The 21,912-nt window shown below is 40.7% G+C and overlaps 1 protein-coding gene across 1 annotated transcript in view; it reads right to left on the reverse strand.

Annotated features, from left to right (window-relative positions):
- Positions 1-21,912, reverse strand: part of RSRC1 (arginine and serine rich coiled-coil 1) — a 368,121-nt gene that overhangs the window by 15,716 nt on the left and 330,493 nt on the right.

Consider the following 21,912-nt stretch of genomic DNA (forward strand, 5'->3'; position numbering starts at 1 on the left):
AAACTGCCCATCTTTAATGACCAACAACATTCATACTACAGGTAAAAACGCATTAACCCTATTTTTTTTTAATAAAGTTTTCTTAGATGATTTACACAACTGGAGTGTAAAGACTCTGATTGATCTAAACATTTGTCCAGAATGGTTTTCTGCGCGTTCTTCATTAGCGCCTGCTACAAATGGCTGATAAACAGATGTATAACCTTTGTTCTATTCACAGAGAAGACCTTCTTCTCATAGGTGTAATAAAATCGCCTGCCCTTCCATACTGCAGACACAAGTATTTTACGTTTTTATTAAACATTTTAACAGGCGTAGTCAGGAGGGAAGGGTAACAGAGAGCAGAAGGGACTAAAGAGCAGCAATATTGTCTGGCAGCAGTGTGCTAAACAACCCACTGTCTACCATAGGAAGGTATTTATCTGACCACATAAAATCTGATGATGTTCTCATGTTTACTTTACTGCATATAACACTCAAAAAAGGACCATTTTGTGATTAAAGTCCTGTTAATTATTTCCTGTAATTGCTATTGATGAATGTATTGTAAACTATGGGAATAAAATGAATTCCCTTCTTTATGACCCATCATATAATACTATGGAAATTTGACAACTGTCACAGTATTACTATAAAACTATTAATTATATTAATGAGAGGATAAATATTGACTAACTCCTGTGTCATTCTGTCGGTAGTGGAGCTATATCCTAAATACGGCTGCCGAGAAATGAAAATAGCAGTCAGGCAAGTCATCGTGCTTCTTCCCAGGAGAATGTGACAATATAGGGAAAATCGGGATGTTGCCCCCTGCTCCCCCCAAATGCATGCAATAAGAATATTTATATTCACCTGTTTTCTAGGGATTACACTCCAATTTCTTTAAAAATAAAACAGGGACACAGAGTTTGATTGGTTCAGAAATTCTTTCACTATTTCCTTTTAGAAATAGTCATGAGCATTATTAGGGGCCTCATTTATCAACGAGTTTTATCATTCACAACGAGTGATAAAACTTGTGCTCCAGCCAATCAGCTGCCAACTGTCATCTGTTTGAAAAATGACAGTTAGGAGCTGATTGGCTGGAGCACCATTTATCATACCTAACGAGTTTTATCACTAGTTGTGAATGGTAAAACTCATTGATAAATGATGCCCTGTGTGTCAAGTCTTTAAAAGATACACATTTTAGTGGTCAAATGGAAAGCATAAAACATTAAATTGCAAACTTTGAAACCCCTTCAGCTAAATTCCATGATGACATGGAATATAAATCCAAGTATTTTTAAGAATATATTGCTACTACTGGACAGCGGCATTATGTAAAAAAAAAAAGAACTTAAAATGACACAAATGGACATGAAACATCCCAAACCCTGTTCAACAGATGCAGAGTCTATAGAGAGACATCAGGAATATTGGCAACAGGTAGAAGCCGATATATATTTTAGTCACATACAATTCACGCCTAGGAGTAATGACTACTGTCATCCTACAAGAAACGCCCAATCTATAGAACACAAGCGACATTCCCATAACATATACAATTAGCCATGATCATTATTCTGGTGCTAATGGATCTGGCAGGGCTATCTAAGTAGCACTAAAAGCCAGCACGCCGCCAGCACTTATTGGGGATTCTTTTCAGGACCTGATGTGTCCCATAAAATATTCCCCGAAAAGTGTTGTGTTTTTGAAAACACATAGGTCCGTGAACTCATCACAGATCCTATGTGGTTTTGGCCGAAAAATCCTATTTGTTCAGCAGAACAAATAGGATATGGAGATGAAAAAACTATGAAAAACAAGGATTATCGGCAAACAATCCTTGTTTTACGACTCTGAAAATATATTGTGGCTAATTGGATACCAGCCAATATATGCACAGTATGACAGGCAAAATATACCCAAACCCAAGGGGAATATGCCTCCCCAAATGTGGTTTATATGATTCTGTGCCTAAAATGCTTAAATGGAGGACACTATCTGGGAGAACAAGTCCAAGGTCTCCATCGAGTAAACACTTTTGCCCAAATCTCAGGACTGAAAACAAAAAAAGTGCTAAAACTTTAGGGAAATTGTAAATTTAGGACTGAAAAAAAAAGCTAAATGTGGGACTTAAGTTTATCAAAGTAAGAAACATTAAGACACGGAGAGGGAGATTCAATTGTTCTACCGGCGACTTTTTTTTTTTACACGCCCGACAGAGCAATTCAATTGTTGCTCTGTCGGGGAGCGATAGCCACCGGCGCCGGCATTTCTGCACGCACTCAGGAGTACGCGAGCAGAAATGTGACTGAAACATCCTGGTTAGGGCGCACTAACCGCAGATAGCGCGCCCTAACCAGAAATTAAGATGGGTTTAGCCGTTTTAGACGGCTAAACCATGTCTTTTAGTCGGCGAAGAGGGCGACAATTAATGAGCGCCCAGAATATTTGAATAGCAAACTGGGCGCTCATTAATTAGCACGCCCCCCAAAAAAACTATTGAATTGCCCCCATAGAGAACAGATTGCTAACACGAATGCTTGAGTTTTCCACATCTTGTATGTATGTGAAGGATAGTCCTCAGAATCTGATGCCTCCCCCTCTACCATTTACATTGGAACCTACTAATTTACATTTTATTTAGAATTTTTCAGCATTTTAAATGTTATTCATTTTGTAATTTTGCCTGAGCATAATTATCATGAAAACTAGCAACGTATATCAGTTAATCTCAGCTAGCTGTTGTAAATGTATCACTTTTATAGGTCATCTCTGCTAACACAAAATTCCTACGCTTCTCTTTTTATAATATACGGGCGGTATGCAATTGTTTCTATGGAATCGGTATGAAATACCGCCGGCTGCATGGCGGATTCCTGGCAGCGCCTGGCCGACAACAGGAGAGTTCCCAGCAGCGGAAGCCCAACAGCGCTGGAAATCCCGATCGTGGATAGGTAAGTACTAATTAACCTAACCTAACCCTCCTTAGGGGTGCCTAAACCTAACCTTCCCCCAAGTGCCTAACCCTAACCCCCCCCTTCCCCGCTGCCTAAACCTAAGTCCCCCGAGGGTGCCTAACCCTGCCTCCCCCTAGCCTAACCCTAACCCTCCCCGGGGGGGTGCCTAACCCTAAGTCCCCCCCCGGGTGCCCTAAACCTAACCCTCCCCCCCCCCCCGCGGCTGTCCGCTCGCGGCGCCCGGCATCCCGACCGAAGGTCTCCCGGCGTCGGGGAAATGTCAGCCGTCTACATCTAGACGCCCGGCATTTCATCCCTCACCGGGATATGACAGTCGGGAAGCTGGCTGCCGGTATTAAGGCAGCCGGCTTCCCGATTGTATACCGTTTCTACCCCCCCTTTGTGCCCGACGTAGCTATTCAGTTGTTGCTCCAGATGGTGCAAGCTGAAATGGGCGTAAAGTGACCAGTTTGAGTGCCCAAAAGGCACTTTTCACGATTGTGGCTAAACCCGACCTCTATGGGCGCTATCAGCATGATAATTGGCATCAATTGAATAGCGCCCCGTGATCTCCCGTCACTTTAGACGGGAGATCGGGCACGCTAAAACATTTGAATACCGCCCTATGTTTATTACAAACCTAAAGAAAGTCATTACACATTAGGGGGCCGAATTATGGTCAGAATTTTATCTCAATAAAATGTATTTCTTATTGCCACAATAAGAAATGGTTTATCAGAGCAATTTCACAGCACTTTCTTTCCGGAATACAGACTCCGATATGAGTTTGTCCCGCCAAAGATTAAGAAGAAAGTAATAGCTTGCCCTGTAATTATACTTTTGATATGGACCTGGCATGTGTAATATGCAGGTCTGGCATATTTATTATGCATGATTGCCTACCCTCCAGGAGACTCCTGGATTAAAGTGTAGTCTCCTGCTGCCCTGGAAGGGTAGGCAGGAATCCTGGATTCCCCCATTGCCATTGCTATAACTGACTATACGAGTCTGGATGCAACAGGAAAAGGGGGAGAATGGGCACACAGCATACAAAGCATTATGTAGCGGGTGCTGCAATAACATGATGTGCATGCAAAGGGGAGTTGGTTATTGTTCAATGTGTGATTATAGGGGTGTAAGTGGCTCCTTTAGGGAGTACCCTCCGTACATACCTGGTCCAGCCAGCCGTCATTATACATTCCCCTTTTAATGGCTTCTGTGTAGCTGTGAGATCTACCTCCTTCTGGAGGGCTCCTCTCACTCACGGATATGCGTGGCTCCACAGCTATAATCACACTTTAAACAATAATCTGAACTCCCAATTGCCAAAGGCAACAGTACTCTCACCCCACCCACCATCAGAGAGCACTGTGACTCTCTTTAAACGTATACAATGTATTATTTTATGATAAATACCCTTTAATGTACTTCCTCTCTTGGATTTGTGTACTATACACTTCACGGTTCTCCAGCATAAAATATACCCATTTAGCCCTCATACCTTGTCTAGATGATTTGGTCCATATTAGACACTCCAGATCCACACACAGTAGGTGTAGTATTTCGAGCAACAACCTGCAAATCTAACTACCCTCAGAAGACTGGACATCTCTAGTCCAGAGCAGCTCCTGTTGTTGTCTTCACACATCATCTACTACAGCAGCTCCTTCGATCTCCATAAACCCACCCTTAGATTGTGTTAGCCACTGTACCCTACAGGCTACATTTTCGCATCCTTTGGATGCATCTCCATTAACTGTTGCAAACCAAGCTTGGAAAACATAAGCTAGTCGGGGCTTGGCAAATTTTTGTGACTGAAAATAGAGAAGGCCCTCTATTTATTATAGGATACTCAATGCAGAAATTCTCAAAAAATAGCAGTTTTCGAGGGATATTCCATGAAAATGCTTTCATTACTATATCCCAAAGCCCTGATACATAATACATGTGGCAATTCTCTTAAAATGTCTGTTTGACTGCAAAACTAGTTTAATAAATAATCCCCACAGTCTCAAAACAGTTCTGGATATCTGGGACACACAGAAGCAATCCACATACTGAGGAAAAATATTTTGAAGACAAAGCGAAGAAAGCACAGTATTATTAATGCATAATAGTCCTTGTGTGAACGGCTACAGAAGAAATCTACATAAGAACGCATAATACAATAGCAGCTCCAACTAACACATGAAATTAAACTGCCTGCAGGTTGAAACTCTTATATACTGCAATGGTACAATAATTATTACACATTTGTTTTTAAAAGCTGCATAGTACTATGTTAAATTAGCACATTTCCTGGACTTCACAGCAGCATTCAACAGTGCTGACCATCCCTTCCTTCTGCACAACATCCACTCAACCGGGCTATGTGACTCAGCTCTCTCCTGGTTCATCTCTTACTTGTTATACCATGCCTTCTTTGTGACTACACCCACCTCCATTTCCCCTTCACCAGGTCTCTTTCGGGTTCTCTTCTCCCTCTACACAGCTTCCCCCCCCCAGTGACCTTTTCAATTCCTTTGGCCCCCGGATACCAAAATTTACCTCTCTTCCGATCATCTTTCCCCTTCTGTCTCCTGTGTCACCTCTGTCAGCCATCTCCTCTTAGATGTCACAACACATCCTTAATCTCAATATTTCTAAAACTAAAGTCATTGGTTTTCCCCAAGACAAGGTCTTCTCTCCTCACCCTCTCTGTTGAGAACATCTCCCACTCTTCTGTTCCCAAAGTACGATGTCTGTTCCCTTTCTGTCTCTCCTCACATTCAGTTCCTCTCCCGATCCTGCCGTTTCCACCTCCACAATATTTACACAATCAGGAAGTTCCTCAAGCCGATAGCTACTTAAACTCAGTTTCATGGCCTCATAATATTCCACCTTGTTTACAGTAGGCTACTCCTGTCTGGTTTTCCAGATTCCTGCCTCTCCTTTCTCTAGTCTATCCTTAACTTTGATGCATGTCTCACTTTCCCCTCTTGACGCTCTATCTTTTCTAGTTTGCTAACCCTACCTATCAGTAACCCCACTGACTCCCTGTCCCATTAAGCATCAAATGCAAACGTCTCCCTCCCACCTACAATGAATATGATCTCACACATCCCCTCTCTACATATCCAGTTTCTTTTTTTTCACACACTCCCTCCCAGCCCTTTCACTTTCCCAATTGCTGCCATTCACCTTTTCCCTGATCACCTTTTTCTATTCTTGTGTTCAAGGTTTCATATGGGCGACTCCCAATCTCTAGAATACCCTCCAACGCCAGCATCACCGCATTTAAAGAGGCCCTTAAAGTTTTCATTCTTGCCTACCACCCCTTACCCTTTTCTCTAATCTCTGCCCTCCCCAAATATGCCCTCTTTTCCCCATTGTACCGCCCATAACCACCTCTAGGCTGTAAGCATGACCCTTGCTCTTGGCCTTCCCTACATTACTTTGCTAAATGTACACTGTATTAAGTTGTGCAATTATATGTTATTGTGTAACTTGTTTTATTTCCTTTGTAAAGTGCTGAGAATTATTGTGGTGATAAATAAAAAATACTCTTCATTTAACAATACATGAACAGATAAAATCCAAATAAATCAGAAATGGTCTGCACATCACTTTTTTGCAAAGATAAAAATCAATTTGTCAAAATGTTGAGCACAATTCTTTGGCCCAATTTGTCTGCATGCATGTAATTCATCATTAACCATTAGCCACATCTGTATGCGGTACTCATCCTGGACAAACAGATAGGGAGTGACAGGGAGAATGAAATTACAGAGGGGTGGGAACAAGGAAGAAAATAAATAAATATATGGCTAAATGTTTCTAAGAGTTATGCTGATGACATTAACATGCTTGGAATGGACTGTGAGGAAGTGAAATCCATTAATGCCTGATACTTTTTGACAAATACATTATTGGGAGATAAAATGACTCCCATATGATGTTTGTCAGATGTCAGTAGAAAGGATATAGATATTTCATAGTAAAATCAAAAATAATGGATCGAGAAGGCTAGGAAGCTTCAGAAATCAATGCTCATTTTGTAAAAGTCCTCGCTGAAAAATGAAAATGAAAAGACGTTCCAATAAAAGCTGATGTCTTGTGCGGAAATCAGAGCTCTCGTTTGCTAAATATTCAAAGCAGCCGTTTGGCTTTAATTTCTCATGTTCAGATAATTTTCCTTTTTGCTGTTTATCCTTTCTACTTTCCAAAAGCTATTTTTTCATGCCTTCCAACATCTCTAATGTGCTAACTAGGACACTTGACATTAGTTGAAAAAAATAAATAAAAAATCACACTTCTGCTCAAAATATTACAAACATACACAAATGCCCACATGCACAACAACGACGCACATTCCTCTGTTGGAGGGATCACCCATGTAATTTTACAGCAATAACGCACATTCCTCTGTTGGAGGGATCACCCCTATAATTTTACAGCAGTAACGCACATTCCTCTGTTGGAGGGATCACCCCTATGCACATTCCTCTGTTGGAGAGGTCACCCCTATAATTTTACAGCAGTAACGCACATTCCTCGGTTGGAGGGATCACCCCTATAATTTTACAGCAGTAACGCACACTTCTCTGTTGGAGGGATCACCTCTGTAATTTTACAGCAGTAACACACATTCCTCTGTTGGAGGGATCACCCCTGCAATTTTATAGCAGTTACGTACACTCCTCTGTTGGACGGATCACCCCTATAATTTTACAGCAGTAATGCACATTCCTCTGTTGAAGGGATCACCCTATAATTTTACAGCAGTAACGCACATTCCTCTGTTGGAGGGATCACCCCTGCAATTTTACAGCAGTAACACACATTCCTCTGTTGGAGGGTCACCCCTATAATTTTACAGCAGTAACGCACATTCCTCTGTTGGAGGGATCACCCCTATAATTTTACAGCAGTAATGCACATTCCTCTGTTGGAGGGATCACCCCTATGCACATTCCTCTGTTGGAGAGGTCACCCCTATAATTTTACAGCAGTAACGCACATTCCTCTGTTGGAGGGATCACCCCTATAATTTTACAGCAGTAACGCACACTTCTCTGTTGGAGGGATCACCTCTGTAATTTTACAGCAGTAACACACATTCCTCTGTTGGAGGGATCACCCCTGCAATTTTATAGCAGTTACGTACGCTCCTCTGTTGGACGGATCACCCCTATAATTTTACAGCAGTAACACACATTCCTCTGTTGGAGGGTCACCCCTATAATTTTACAGCAGTAACGCACATTCCTCTGTTGGAGGGATCACTCCTATAATTTTACAGCAGTAACGCACATTCCTCTGTTGGAGGGATCACCCCTATAATTTTACAGCAGTAACGCACATTCCTCTGTTGGAGGGATCACCCCTGCAATTTTACAGCAGTAACACACATTCCTCTGTTGGAGGGATCACCCCTATAATTTTACAGCAGTAACGCACATTCCTTGTTGGATGGATCACTCCTATGCACATTCCTCTGTTGGAGGGATCACCCCTATAATTTTGCAAATACAGTATCCCCGGCTCCCTGTGCTATTTAGTTTGTCTTTTCTGTATTATTTATTAATCTAAATGGAATTAATGGCTGGTTTCCTATAAGTATTTATATTTTAAATAAAAAACAGAATAGACAGTGTATAATATGTTTTTAGTGTTCTGTTTTCAATTAAACTCTACCACGGTATGACTGTTCTCGGTTAAGTCTACCTTAAAAGATCTTTAAAATAAAAGTTGACTTCTATAATAGAACTACTAGTAACAATTATTCTTCAGAAATGATGGGAACCTTTGCTTCAAGATAGCTAGATGCCTCAAAGCACTAATACAACAAGATTAGAGGACAAGAAAATATATGTAATGGTGCCTTACAGAGATGAAGAAAAGAAAAAGAACGAATCCAAAAACACTCAAAAAATAAATATACTGAAAATTTAATTATAAGAAACATTGAATGTTTGCAGGTATGTGATGCAACAGTAAAGGTGCGTACACAGGGTATGATTAAAATGGAAAATATGAACGATATTGATCAAATCGTTATGGTTCATATCGTCCATTTTTCAGTGGCCAATGACCTGTGATGTGCGGCCATGTATGGACAATAACGTCCATCGCCCGTGCATCCAGGCCAACCTGGTCGATATCGACCAGGTTACTATAGGAACCCACGATCAGAATAGTTGGCCATCGTTGGTGATATCGATCATCCAGCACACGTGGGAGATCGTACAATGATATCGTTATCGTTGTCAGTCATAATTCTTCAGTTTTCACAAAACTATTAACTGGATATTCTGCACAAGCACACCCACCTTCTCCCAGGAAAAAATAGAGGCCATTCTTTAAAGACAGCCATATTGCTGGCTGCTTACACATATTCAATGCAATACACTATGTAGCAATAAGTAGTTTAGCAGAAATTCCTAATACAACTATTTAAGTTTTGGTACTACAATTTATAATAGTAAACGTTAGGGTATTCATATTAGTTGTGTAAATAGGAAATTATAATTACAAAGTTTGCTATAAGATAAATGCACTTTTGAAGAGGAAAATATAACCTAACTATAATAATGTCTTACACACACAAAATCAAAATAACTATTAGCATGTAGCCAAAAGACAGTTATCCACACCAAGCACTAGGTGGCACTGTTTTGCAAGACAACTGATCCACTGAAGACTATTTCCAATATAGAGTACGGAGGAGGAAAGAATGGTGTTTTAATGTATGTATCCACAAACACTTTAATCAGAGAAGTAATTATGATGAATGAACAAAATGTCCTGAATTTTTTACCCACGAGTACTGCACCTACGATATTTTTGTATGAGTCTGACTGTGAGGGCACCATGAGAAATAATTCTGTTATGTTGATAACTTTTTGTATATAATAGATATATAGATCTATCTATCTATCCATACACACACACACACACACAGAGACAATAACATAGAGCAGAATAAGTTACAATGTTTCTAAAAGCAGAAATGGACGCTGGAAGCCTCCAACGTGCTGCTTAGTAAATATTCAACACCACATTATTCGTATAATTTATGTACACAGTACATTAATTAACATTATTAACATTTATCATTTATCCAGTGCCAGCATATCCTCTTGTTCTATTGACCATGTATGGATGCAAAGTATCTTTAAACCTATGGGGGGAAATCAATTGTCGGTGAAGGGTGCGAATTGCCATTGCTGCAGCATTTACACACTGGTAACAGCAGCCCATCTTGCACCCTTTGCCCGGCTGGCCAAATGCCCAATTTGCACAAAAGTACGCGCAAACCTATGGGATAGTGAACACTTTTGTAAAAAGTCCCACTGCCATAAAGCGCGCCGGCTGCCGTGCAAATTTGACCGGGCGAATTGAATTCCCCCCTAAAACTCAATTAAGAGAACACATTTTTGGGAAAATGGGAAAAATATAATCTATTAGACCATATATCTGATCTTTCTACACTGTGTTTTCGTTATTTATGCTGTTTACGTTGTTTGCCACAGCTTATTTGGTTGCATTTAGTTTTACCCACATCTCCAATGAATAAGCATGTAGCCCTAAGGACCAATTGGTCAAAGATCTGATAGCAGGGAAACTGTGACTCTCGCTCAGTTTGCTTAACCTACCTCACATTGCCAGAATTCACACTATATTTACACCATATATGGTATTTTATGTTACAGTAGTATATATAGTTGCACATTATTTAAACGTGTTCTGTACACAAGAGTGCGTATGTGTAAGATAAGATTAATGTATACTGCTAGAAGGCACTCATAGGTCTTTGTAAGAAAGTTCTTTGGTTAATAAACAATGTGGGAAAGGCACTAATACACAAATAAGTCTGGGGGAAAATAATGTAACATGTAAACAACCATGCAAACTTGAAAGATGACTCCATACATATCCAATGACCATAGCGTATAACAATAATAATATTAATGAGCGTATAATAATAATATTGAAGTATAGCTACACCCATCACCAATGGTAAAAATTAAACCTAGATCAACTTAAATATATAAACTTTTAAACTTCCCTGGCAGAAAGCACGCACAGGGCCTGATTCAGAGCCTCATGCTATACTGATAATCACGCAAACAGACATTTTTATCTTCTGCCCATGCATCGGAGAAGAAGCACGCAAAGGAATGTATTCCAGCTTAGGCACCGCTTCGGAACCAGTAAACAACCTGATTCCCAAGTTGAAGGGGATAATACACATCCACGGAGGTACAACTTTGCCCAATCACATCATCCCTTTTTTGCAGTAAATCGGTGGAGAATGAACTGCTGGAATGCAGCAGACTTTACTTCTTTTTGGTATATTGCTAACCCCTTTGCTGCTGAGGTTTTCTTACCCTTGTGCTAAGGCCATTTTCCAACATTAGCACTCATCTCGTTACAACATCATTGATTTTTTTTTATGAGGTACACCCACAAATTATACCATTTTTTTTCAGAAGACTTTGTATTTTCAGAAAATAGAATTCCTCTTTTTTACTCATTCTAACACAAAATTGTAACCTAAATTGCCAAAAATGTTCTTTATTGAAATTTCAAGAAAGGGAACCAAAGCAAACAATTATATTTCGCCTTCTAAACACCACAAACAAATACTTTGTGGTTCATGTTTCACAAACAATCTACCATTACAAAATAGCAAAAAGCAGGATTCTATGCACAAGTTTTGACTGTCTCGATTTAAACACTTACTATGTGTAGGAAAAATATGGTAGCACAACATGGCCTACCATTCTATAAACTGGATAGCCTACTGAATTAAATTAGGGACCACTTTTTTATTTTTCACAAGATGTGGGAGATATGGGCTTTAGATCCCCCCCAAACTTTATTTTTTTTGTGTAAAATTTCAGTTATTGTCTGGTAATCACCAGACAATAACTACTAAGAGAGCACATTATTTGAAAGAGAATCCCCTCTTTCAAGACAGGGTTCCTCCATGTGTGTGTGGGCCATTATGGGGGATATAGAGCACAATGTGCCCGTCCCCATCTATGTAGCGCTGGGTAATAGCTAAGAGGGCCACATTTTTTTTTTAAAGAGGGGACTCCCCGCTTTTATATGTGAGTGACCACACATTTACAGGTGTAACTATGGGAATGATTAGGTGCCTCCATTTACAATAAACATCTATAAAATGGTGCGTACACATGTAGCGATCGGGCAGCGATAAGATATCGCTGGCTGATCGTCCTGCACCCTCCCTGATGTGCTGGATGTTCGTTATCGAACATCCAGCACACCAGCAACTCACCGACGACTATAGCGACCTGCGATAGTAACCTGCTCGATATCGAGCAAGTTGACCGGCATGCAGGGCCGATAGACGATATCGCTATAGTCCATACGTGCCAGTCCACATGGTCAAAGTATATGCAATCAACTGATCATTTACTAAGTGATGAAGGACGGGTAGCATCAACTTCCACAACTGGCAAATCCAGAATAAATATGCCAGTAGTGTAGAACTGTTTGTTCATTTTAACTTACAGTTTTGTGAGTGCTTTTATTAAAAAATTTCCATTATTTTAGTGAACCATCATGAACCTCTTTGGCAAGATATAAATAAAATACAAGATATAAATAATATACAAGATATAAATAAAATACAAGATACAACTAAAATACAAGATATAAATAAAATAGAAAAGTAAAGATACAAACAAAATACAAATAGAAAAGTCCTTTCTTGAGCTTAACAGGATGGAAGCTAGTAGCGTGCAGATATGAATCTGTGGACTTCCTGTAAACAGCGGTATTAAGTCACCCATTGTCTTTGAAAATATTCATATTCATCATCAGTTCCTGCCCCAGTGGAGCTTACAATCTATGTTCCCTATCACATACACACGGGTTAATTTTGAGGGGAGCCAATTAACCTACCCATTATATTTTTGGAGTGTGGGAGGAAACCGGAGTACCCGGAGGGAACACACACAAGCACAAGGAGAAAATACAAACTCAGCACAGTTAGGGCCGTAGTGGGAATCGAACCCAAGACCTTAGTGCAGTAATGCGTACCATTATACCCTTGTCTGTGCTGCCCATTAGGTTCATTAATTCTGGAGAATAAAAAAACAAGTTATCAATATAGCGGCTGTAGAAAGTGATATACTGATCATACATATGGTGTAGCTAGTGGCCAAATTTGAACCTAGCATCAACGTACCAAGCAATTTGCAAAAAAGTATTCGTGGCCAAATTTTTTGCTCAAGGACCCCCATCCCCCCAAAAATTACAAATAAGCATCCTTCTGATACATACTCTAGAAGTGTTTATATGTCTTGGCAATGCCAGCCTGACAGGGGAGCGGGGGGGGGGGGGAGGTTAGAGACCATATACAAACATTTTACATCTACTGCAATGAGTCAGGTTGTCGACATCAGCACATACATCTTGTAACTCAATAGTGTGAAAGAGACCTGAACATGACTGGGGATGGATGTGACAATGAAAAACAAATTGTGACAGTAGTGGAGTAGAGAGGCACATTCTGATATAATTGGTCCAATTGTTTTTTTGCAGCTGCATCCTAATAGCTCCTGGCATCTCCCTATTTAAAGACAGGCACCTGCACTCAGAATTTTGGGAGGACCCCACCTTACTATATTAATAGTTCACTATATTGTCCAATATGACTAATTTAGCTGAGTTTAAGGGGTGGGGGCAGAATCTGGCAAATTGGTGCAGGTACTTCACCCGTCACATTGTGAGGATATTTGGATTATATGTAGTCCTTTTTGCCCAATCAGCCTTACTGGTATGCCCAAAGCAGACTTATGCGCTAGCTGAGGGTACCTGGTATCTCTGTTGGTTCGGAATCACTTAAGCATATATCTTCTGTTTATAAAATTACACAGTAATATAGAATAAATTAATAACAAACAGGGGTTCACTGCACAGAGAGCAACTAGACTACCATACCCTAAAGAAGCTATAGTCACTGATCCTCTGGAATGCTGACCCAGCCTCTGAACTACAAGGCAGAGACCATGCCCAATATTCCTCTCGCTTCTGGTAGGTCCACAAAGTAACGAGGGCTCCAGAGGCTCAGCAGCCATGATCCTCAGGAGTTGTACCCCTTGTCAATCTATCCAAAGCAAGATGTAAGACACAGTCCAGATAACTGGACTTAAGTCTACCTCAGTTCCCAGTGATGACTTCAGTAGAGCTGGACCTAGATAGCAAAGAAAAAAATGCTAAAAAATAAAATAAAAATACTAAGTTTTAACAAATTTCAAATAGCAAATTTTTCCATTTTACTTTGAAAAGTCAACACTTTTTAAAATTTCAGAGTTTTGCATTGTACTTTATTTATTCGCAAATTTGACATGCAAAACCCTGAGACAGCTGGGTTAACGCCAACTAGTCCTCCTCCTAAATCTATCTTACTTCTCTGCCCTATACCTGCCTTCTTCCCAGTTCACCCTCCAACTGTACACCCCTGTCCTTAAAATTTAAACTGTCATGGGCAGGGCCCTGTCATCTTGTTCTCTCCTTACCATTATCCATGTCACCTGTGCAAATTGCCTTTTGTCTCAAAGTCATTAAACAATTGTCAAGCTGTACGCTGGCCCTTTCGTCCTTACCTTGTGCACAGGCTCACTGAGTGATGAAATCTCACTGGCTCACTGAGTGATGAGGTCTCCCCCACTTGACTAACCACAAGCTTGTCTTACAAGATAGTGAGATGCCCTGCTCATGCAGTGGAGCTCTGATGCTGTGTAATCCTGTGTCCCTGCACTGTCTGCCTTGTGTTTCTTCCCTTACCCCAATCTTAATCCTGCTTTCTCACACACTATGGTTTCCCTTTCCTTTTCTACTTCTCTCACAGTTTAGCTCACTTTCTCCTTCTGCATAATGTACCCACAGTAGTGTATTACCTCCCGCGGACTGTTCTACTGCTACGGCTGTCAGCTACTACTGGGCCTGTTCTGCTTTCTGGCCCCTGTGGAGGATGACAGGGATGATGACTCAGGCTTCTGTTCTACTTCCAGGCTCATGGGAGTTCCTGATGCCTCTACAGGGTTGCTATTGCTTGATATCCATTACATGAATATCCCCATTGCCCTGGGTATAGCAGAAAATCTGCACATTCCTCGAATAGAGAGCATTCATCACTTAGGCCTAGACAGATAAGGCTATAATGACCTCTAATGTTGTGGCTCCTGGACTATTGGGTGGATAACACAAATTTAGGGGTCAACCATAAGACCCAGTTCCTCCTTGTATACTGTCATAAAATCTTAATATTCTCTATTTTTTTTCAAACCCAGAAAGCTTACTTCTTACTTATGCCCTATCATCCTCTTTATGCTAGACTACCCATTTATACCCATCAGTCCAATTTATGGTAATGGATAGTTCAATATAATTAATGTATGTTCATGTTTGTTCTCTCCCCTGTTATACTAGGCGTATCCCAAAAGTAAGGTTTTCTATTGCAGAGGAAAAAATGGTGATGCGAGTGGCTTGGAGGGATATTTTGTTGGGGTACTTTGGCAACAAATTCCCCTCCCAGCCACTCTAACTGCAGCTAGTGTCAGTTAAGCAGCCTTGAGTTACAGAGGTGCCACTGCATTTTCACCCGTTTCCAGAGCTCAAAAGACATTTGGGTGGCAAAAGTTTCAACAGCGATGACGAGGTCAAGGCTGAGGCGAAATCAGCCTTGTCCCAGTTTCCCTCGTCACACTGCAGCCCAGCACACAGCCACGTGTGCTGCAGGGCTGCCATCAGAAATTGTGGTGACCGGGACTGACAAAATAGGCAGGGCCCCCGAGCAGGGGCGAATTGAGATCGAAAACCAGCCCGGGAAATTTTTGAAAGCAGCCCTGATGGGGACGGGCTCTGTTTAGAGGGCGGGGTCCTGCTGAGGGAATGGGATACTCCCTTCTTATAGGGCCTGATTCTAAGTTGCACGAAGTCGCTGCTACTACTAACCCCTGGCAAGGTGCACACTCGGTGTGTATATATATATATATATATATAGCTATCTATCATATACACACACACATACACTGTGTGTATATATACATATATATATATATATATACACACATACAGTATGTATATATAGATCTATATATACACATACAGTATATATAAATATCTATATATACATATACAGTATATATATATATATATATAAATATACACACACACACACACACAGAGTATATGTATAGCAAGTGGATGGGCGGCACTTTAGATGTACTGTATATATTTTATATATATATATATATATATATGTATATATATATATATATATATATATATATATATATACACACACCCACACACATATATATATTCAGGCAGGCAGACATACTTTGGCTGGCTACAAATAATACAGTTTACTTACTGGCTTTCAGAATTTGTGCTAGCTGCTGCTGTTCCTCTGTGTACAGTACTGCTTGATGTAGACAGCGTCCAGTGCTGCCCGTGCACGATAGTCATGGTGGCGCCGAGGCGGGCCGCAGACAGCCTGTAGGTGGAGCCATCAGGTATGACTGACAGGCTCCGCAAAGGCTTATGGGGGAATCTCCCCTGTCAGCCATTTTTATTAAGGTCAAAACACAGCCCAATTGGAGCTGAGCTCCGATCACGGCAGAAAGCTGGGTAATCTGAGGGGTGGCTGCCGACAATGCGCAGAAGCTGCAGCTGGGCCGGCAGTTGGGTGGGTGAGGGAAGGGCGGCCCCCGGCCCCTAAAGGGCATAAAAAGTGGCCGGCCCAGCGGGAAACGGCCCGGCGACCCAATCTGCCTCAAGACCCCCCCGTGTTTCTGCAACTTCAGTCCTGCATGCAGTGTCTCCAGCCAGCCCTATTCTGTCTCCCCAGCCAGCACCCCATCTGTCTCCTTAGCCAGCACCCCTTCTGTCTCCACAGCCAGCCCCCCTTTTATGTCACCAACCAGCCCCTCTTCTGTCTCTCTAGCCATCCCCCTTCTGGGTCTCCAGCCAGCTCCAGCCTGTGTGTCTCCAGCCAGCCCCAGCATCACTGACACTTACCTTATTCTGCCTTCCAGCTAGTAGCCTGCTCCTCTTCATTTCGTGGCTCCACTCAGCACCGCGCTTCATTATGAAAACAATGTTTTTTGCCCTGTACATGCTCCTGTCACAGGGCCTCTAGAATCGTCCTGACACGGAGAAGACAGTGGCTGTGGGCCTGCCAAACCGCTAAGGGGAGCTACAGGAACTGGCCCGAGCTCCCGGTGGCCCTTGGCGGTAGGTGCCAGGGGTGGGCCCCCCTTTGTGCTCGGTCCCTGGACTCCAGTTCCGGCAGTCCCCACCCTGATGGCGGCCCTGGTGTGCTGGACTGCTGACAGAAAGTCGTCACCATTGGGGATTTTTTCTTCACCTGCCCGGAGGCAAGTAAAACAAAACCCCGGATAAGTGCCTTTTTTTCATGCCCGCGATCTCGAAAACACATGGATCCTGGTAACTTTTTTGCGTGGGGAAAACGGAAAAATAAATTCGGGATAAAGTCCCGTTTTTTATCACATGAAAAATTATTGTGGTTAATTGAATTCCCATTATGACATGTCCTTGTGGACTGTCCATAGAGGATACAAGTCCTGCTTTCTCATCTTTTGTTGATAATACCCAAATATTACTCTTGTTGGTTTTAGTTTTGTATTAGTTACATTCTCATGTTGCAGTTAAGTATTTCTTTGGGCAGAGATATGGCATATTTGGATGGGTAAAATTTAAAATAGTAGATTCTGAAATATGTTCATTTTCTTTCAATTTATGTATTATTTATAACAATTATATCTTTGTACTTCACATTTTTTTCAGCTCAGTGTGTTCAGGCAAGTAGTACACTTTGCAGTACAATCCTAGGTTACCACCCTTGCAACCAAATGAAAACTTTTGAAATAAACACAATAAATAAAAAAGCTTGATTCAGTGAAATACATTAAGTAAAAAACATCCATGCGTTAAGCAAATGCTGACACTTGTAGCCTTACAATTTGAAGTAGAAAACAATGCAGGTTTACTGTATACTGTCCATTTCCTTGGGAGCATGCACTAATTAACATTGCGTAGATGGGAGAGTTGTCTGCATGTCATCTCCAAACACCCTATAACAACACACAAGCTGTCACACTGCAGGCCACACCACATTTGTCATGTAGATACACTCTTCCCTTTTTTTCTTGCACACAAAAGATATGTAATTCAATGCTCAATTTACCCTTGTCTCACAGGAGATTTTTTTCCCTGCTAATTGATAGAAATTAAGCCATTAATCAAGCCACTAGCCATCATTCAAACCAGAGAAGATGAATACAAACTTTCATAATAACCACCTTCCCCATTTTAGTGTTCATTAGCATTAATTTTTAATGCAATTATGCTATTCTTTTACGCTGAGCTCATAAATTACTGCTCTTTTGTTGCTGGCTGGCCTTGTAAAAATCCAAAGTAATGCTTGGGGCGGTGATCTTAAAGGCAATTACTGGGCCTCCTCTCTCCTGCCTCTGTATCCCCAATAACCTTTCTTCCGTGCGCACAGAGTGACAGGCATGCCACATATTTTAACATGCTTGTTACATGTCAGAAATGTTATTAAGATGCAAGATTGCTTTTTTACATCTGCATTCTAAATATATCCTGAATGCAGCGTCTGTTATGCTGAAAGTTTGGTTGAGGGTTTATTTTGATTTAGGACAATTACAGCTACAAATACTCACACATTAATTATGCAGAAATACGAGTGCCAACAGCCATTCAGGTCCCATGTGTGATTAAGATGGGCAAGACTAGACTTGCATAAACAGGTAAATAAAACAATATATATTTAAATACACGTAATGCCGTTAACTTTAACTCAAAAGGACCCTGGTCAGCCTGAAATATCTACAAAGTATGTGTATCTTGCATGGGAGCAAGTCTCCCAATTCTGCTGGTGTGAAAGCCATGAATGCGGCTACACACCAGTTCTGCGTTAGGTCTGAGATATTTGGTGTGCTCTCCAGGAGGTGACTGCATCTAACCGCAGTAGGGGTAGCTGATTATTACTGTTCTGTGTGCACAACTCAGGACATACTGGAGGATAAACAAACTTTTAGCTGGTATTTCTCTTGTACTAACAATTGCTTGTTCCTGTTCCCAAATCGCTTTTACAATAAACCAGAAAATAAAGGGTACTAAATATCAATAGTCTGGCCATCCTTCAATATTTGTCCTGAATGAGGTCCTCCATTGCGCTGGGTACAAAGATAAATCATGAGCTATAGATATATAGAGAAGCTTAATATACTTTAGTATGCTGGTCCAGTAACCAGGTCTGGAGTGGTTTACAGGGCCCCGGGGGGACTGTTACATATATATTAGGTTCACTTGATTCTATTAGCCTGTTACAAATGTAGTTTGGCAGTTACTTGCAGTGTTATAAAGCTTTCAACCCATACACTAAGAACAACACAGGCATATTTGTAGGCAGATAAACTCACAATCACTCAGTAGTTAATACATATTACACAGGGATCCGATCATTCGGCTTTACACTGTTTACAAAACATGCTTATTAACTTTAATAATGTTAAAGGAGATGCCCATCAAAATACAAGGTCTTTGAATCCCCTCCTATAAATTGTTAGAACATCAGAGGACTTTACATTACTCAAAGTCCGCATAGGTTTTCATGGATGAGCATTGAAAACTAAACTTTAGAGTAATTACATCCAGTGCTCTTAAATAAGGAATATGGACTTTACAGACAGTATAAACAAAATATTCAACCGTGTGGGACTCCCTCTCTCCCCATCCCCGTAGTGCTGACACCACTGATTGGCTATGAGCAGAGGAATTCAGCAAAAATAAATTCATTGTAGTTTATTAATAATTTGGGAACATGAATAAAACGGGTGGAGATCCATTTGAATCCATCACTACCATCACACTAGTGAAACAGCTATTGACCTGGTTGGTATCATTATTATATACAATGACGCTAATGTTTTGAGCATAGAGGTTGTGCTGTACAATGGCTGCTGGAGGTTAAGCTCCACACAGTTCCTTTAATGCACGGTGATAAAACCATTTTTCATAGAGCAGATAAGCAGCAGAAGATGGGGCGAGCTGTCATGTACAATGTGTAGATTAGATCAGATCATGATCTTGAAGCACACAGCAAGTGCAAAGGCCCTGCCATACATTACTAACCATCCCTGACATGTTAAATGGATTTTCATTGATTATAAGCTTCCATAGCAGAAAGAAATACTGCAGCATTTCAAGAATACTCCATTCATATATTCCCTCTGTGATGTCTGGAAAACAAAATTGGAAACTAATTTATAGTAACAATCGGTTTATTATCACCTCATTATTGTCTGAGCTGATGGTGACGGTAACTCTCAACAATGATCTTCTGTCTTTGGACTTTTAATTAGTGTTTTCCAAAACAGCACTTGAAATTTATGCTTTAAAGTGAAACGTGATGATGTCAGGAAAATGAGCTGATGCGTAGTGAGGGAGGAGACAGATGTGTTTTGGGGTGAAGGAGAGTCAAATAAGATAGTTGCCATAAAATTGTATGAGCTTCTGCAGCTATACAAAGTCTGTCCATGGGGAGGTCCAAGTCGGAAATGTAGGGGGCATGTCAACACGGTATGCTCTATAGCAATGCTGTCCCCCTCTGCGTAAAGCTGCGATTAATCTAACAGTGTAGTAGGGGCACTTCACTGGAGAAGTTAGGGGGATCCGGCAGGGTTGTCTACTTTCCTAGGAGCTCAGGAGAACTCCAAAATTTTGTGAGTCTATCAGAATTCTGGGAGAGTAGGGAGGTATTCATTAAATATAACTTGGCACTGAAAAGTTCCCCTTTAGGGAGGTGCCACATGAGCGTGAAGAATGAACTTTAAACTGCCTGAGAATCTTTACATAATAACTACTCATATTAATTGTTCATATAACAGGTTTAGGGGAAATAATAATGTTATGAAGCACTTTTTTTGTTGTTGCTGGGAGTGGTTTTTCAGTTAGCCATAAAAGAGTTTATTATGCTGTGTAAGACCTTGTACATGCAGGCGTTAATCCTAGACATTTAACAAGCATTCAGGTCTATTAAAACAGTTTGTTGCATGTAGATCATAAAAACCTGTACGTGAGCATTCCTGTAAATACACACTTTCATTTTGTGATCATTTCACCTTGTGACACACAGGCAGATGGTATATCATGTGAGATATTGGCACCCGTATGGCAGGAAGTTCGCAAAAGAGAGCTGGCTTTCCAGGGTTTAAAAGATGTGGGCTATGAAAGCACTGTCACTAGCCTTAATGGTGGGCCGAGTGCTTTACTACTGAGGGTGTAAATTTAAGCCATATTTAATGCTGGCGCCAATGGCCAGACTGCTTCTGGGACAAATGCACTATGGAACATTTACTATTCTATGGCAGGGGCCCGAAGGTTGGCATTTCAACTTAATAAATCTTTCATTGAGGTTTAGTTTTACTGAATAAAACATTAGTACTCCCACGACTAATAATTTCTATAACTAAATAAAATAAATAAAAACAAATACACAATATTAAATTGGTCCACTGGAGTCTGAAGGGCTAAACAGTATCATAGCAACCTTTAATTATATACTCAAATCCACTAATATCATACCATCATATAATAATTGGATTAGCGCCTGCCATTCTGCTTGCTTTGCTCAGGCAAAACTAGTATCATAGATTGAAGCATGCATAAAATCCAAGAGAACAGTGCCTCCTAATGGACAATTAACAATATGCATTATAAGTAAATACATTTTTATTTAGTATTTTGTCAATTAGCAGTTATTTATATAGCGCACACATATTCTGCAGTGGTATACAGAGAAAATATAGTTATTCATATCAGTCCCTGCCCCAGTAGAGCTTACAATCTATATTCACTACCATATGTACACACATTTACACAAAGGTTAATTTTT

This window comes from Taudactylus pleione, unplaced genomic scaffold, assembly GCF_031769625.1.
Source record: "Taudactylus pleione unplaced genomic scaffold, aTauple2 ptg000436l, whole genome shotgun sequence".
Taxonomy (NCBI): Eukaryota; Metazoa; Chordata; class Amphibia; order Anura; family Myobatrachidae; genus Taudactylus; species Taudactylus pleione.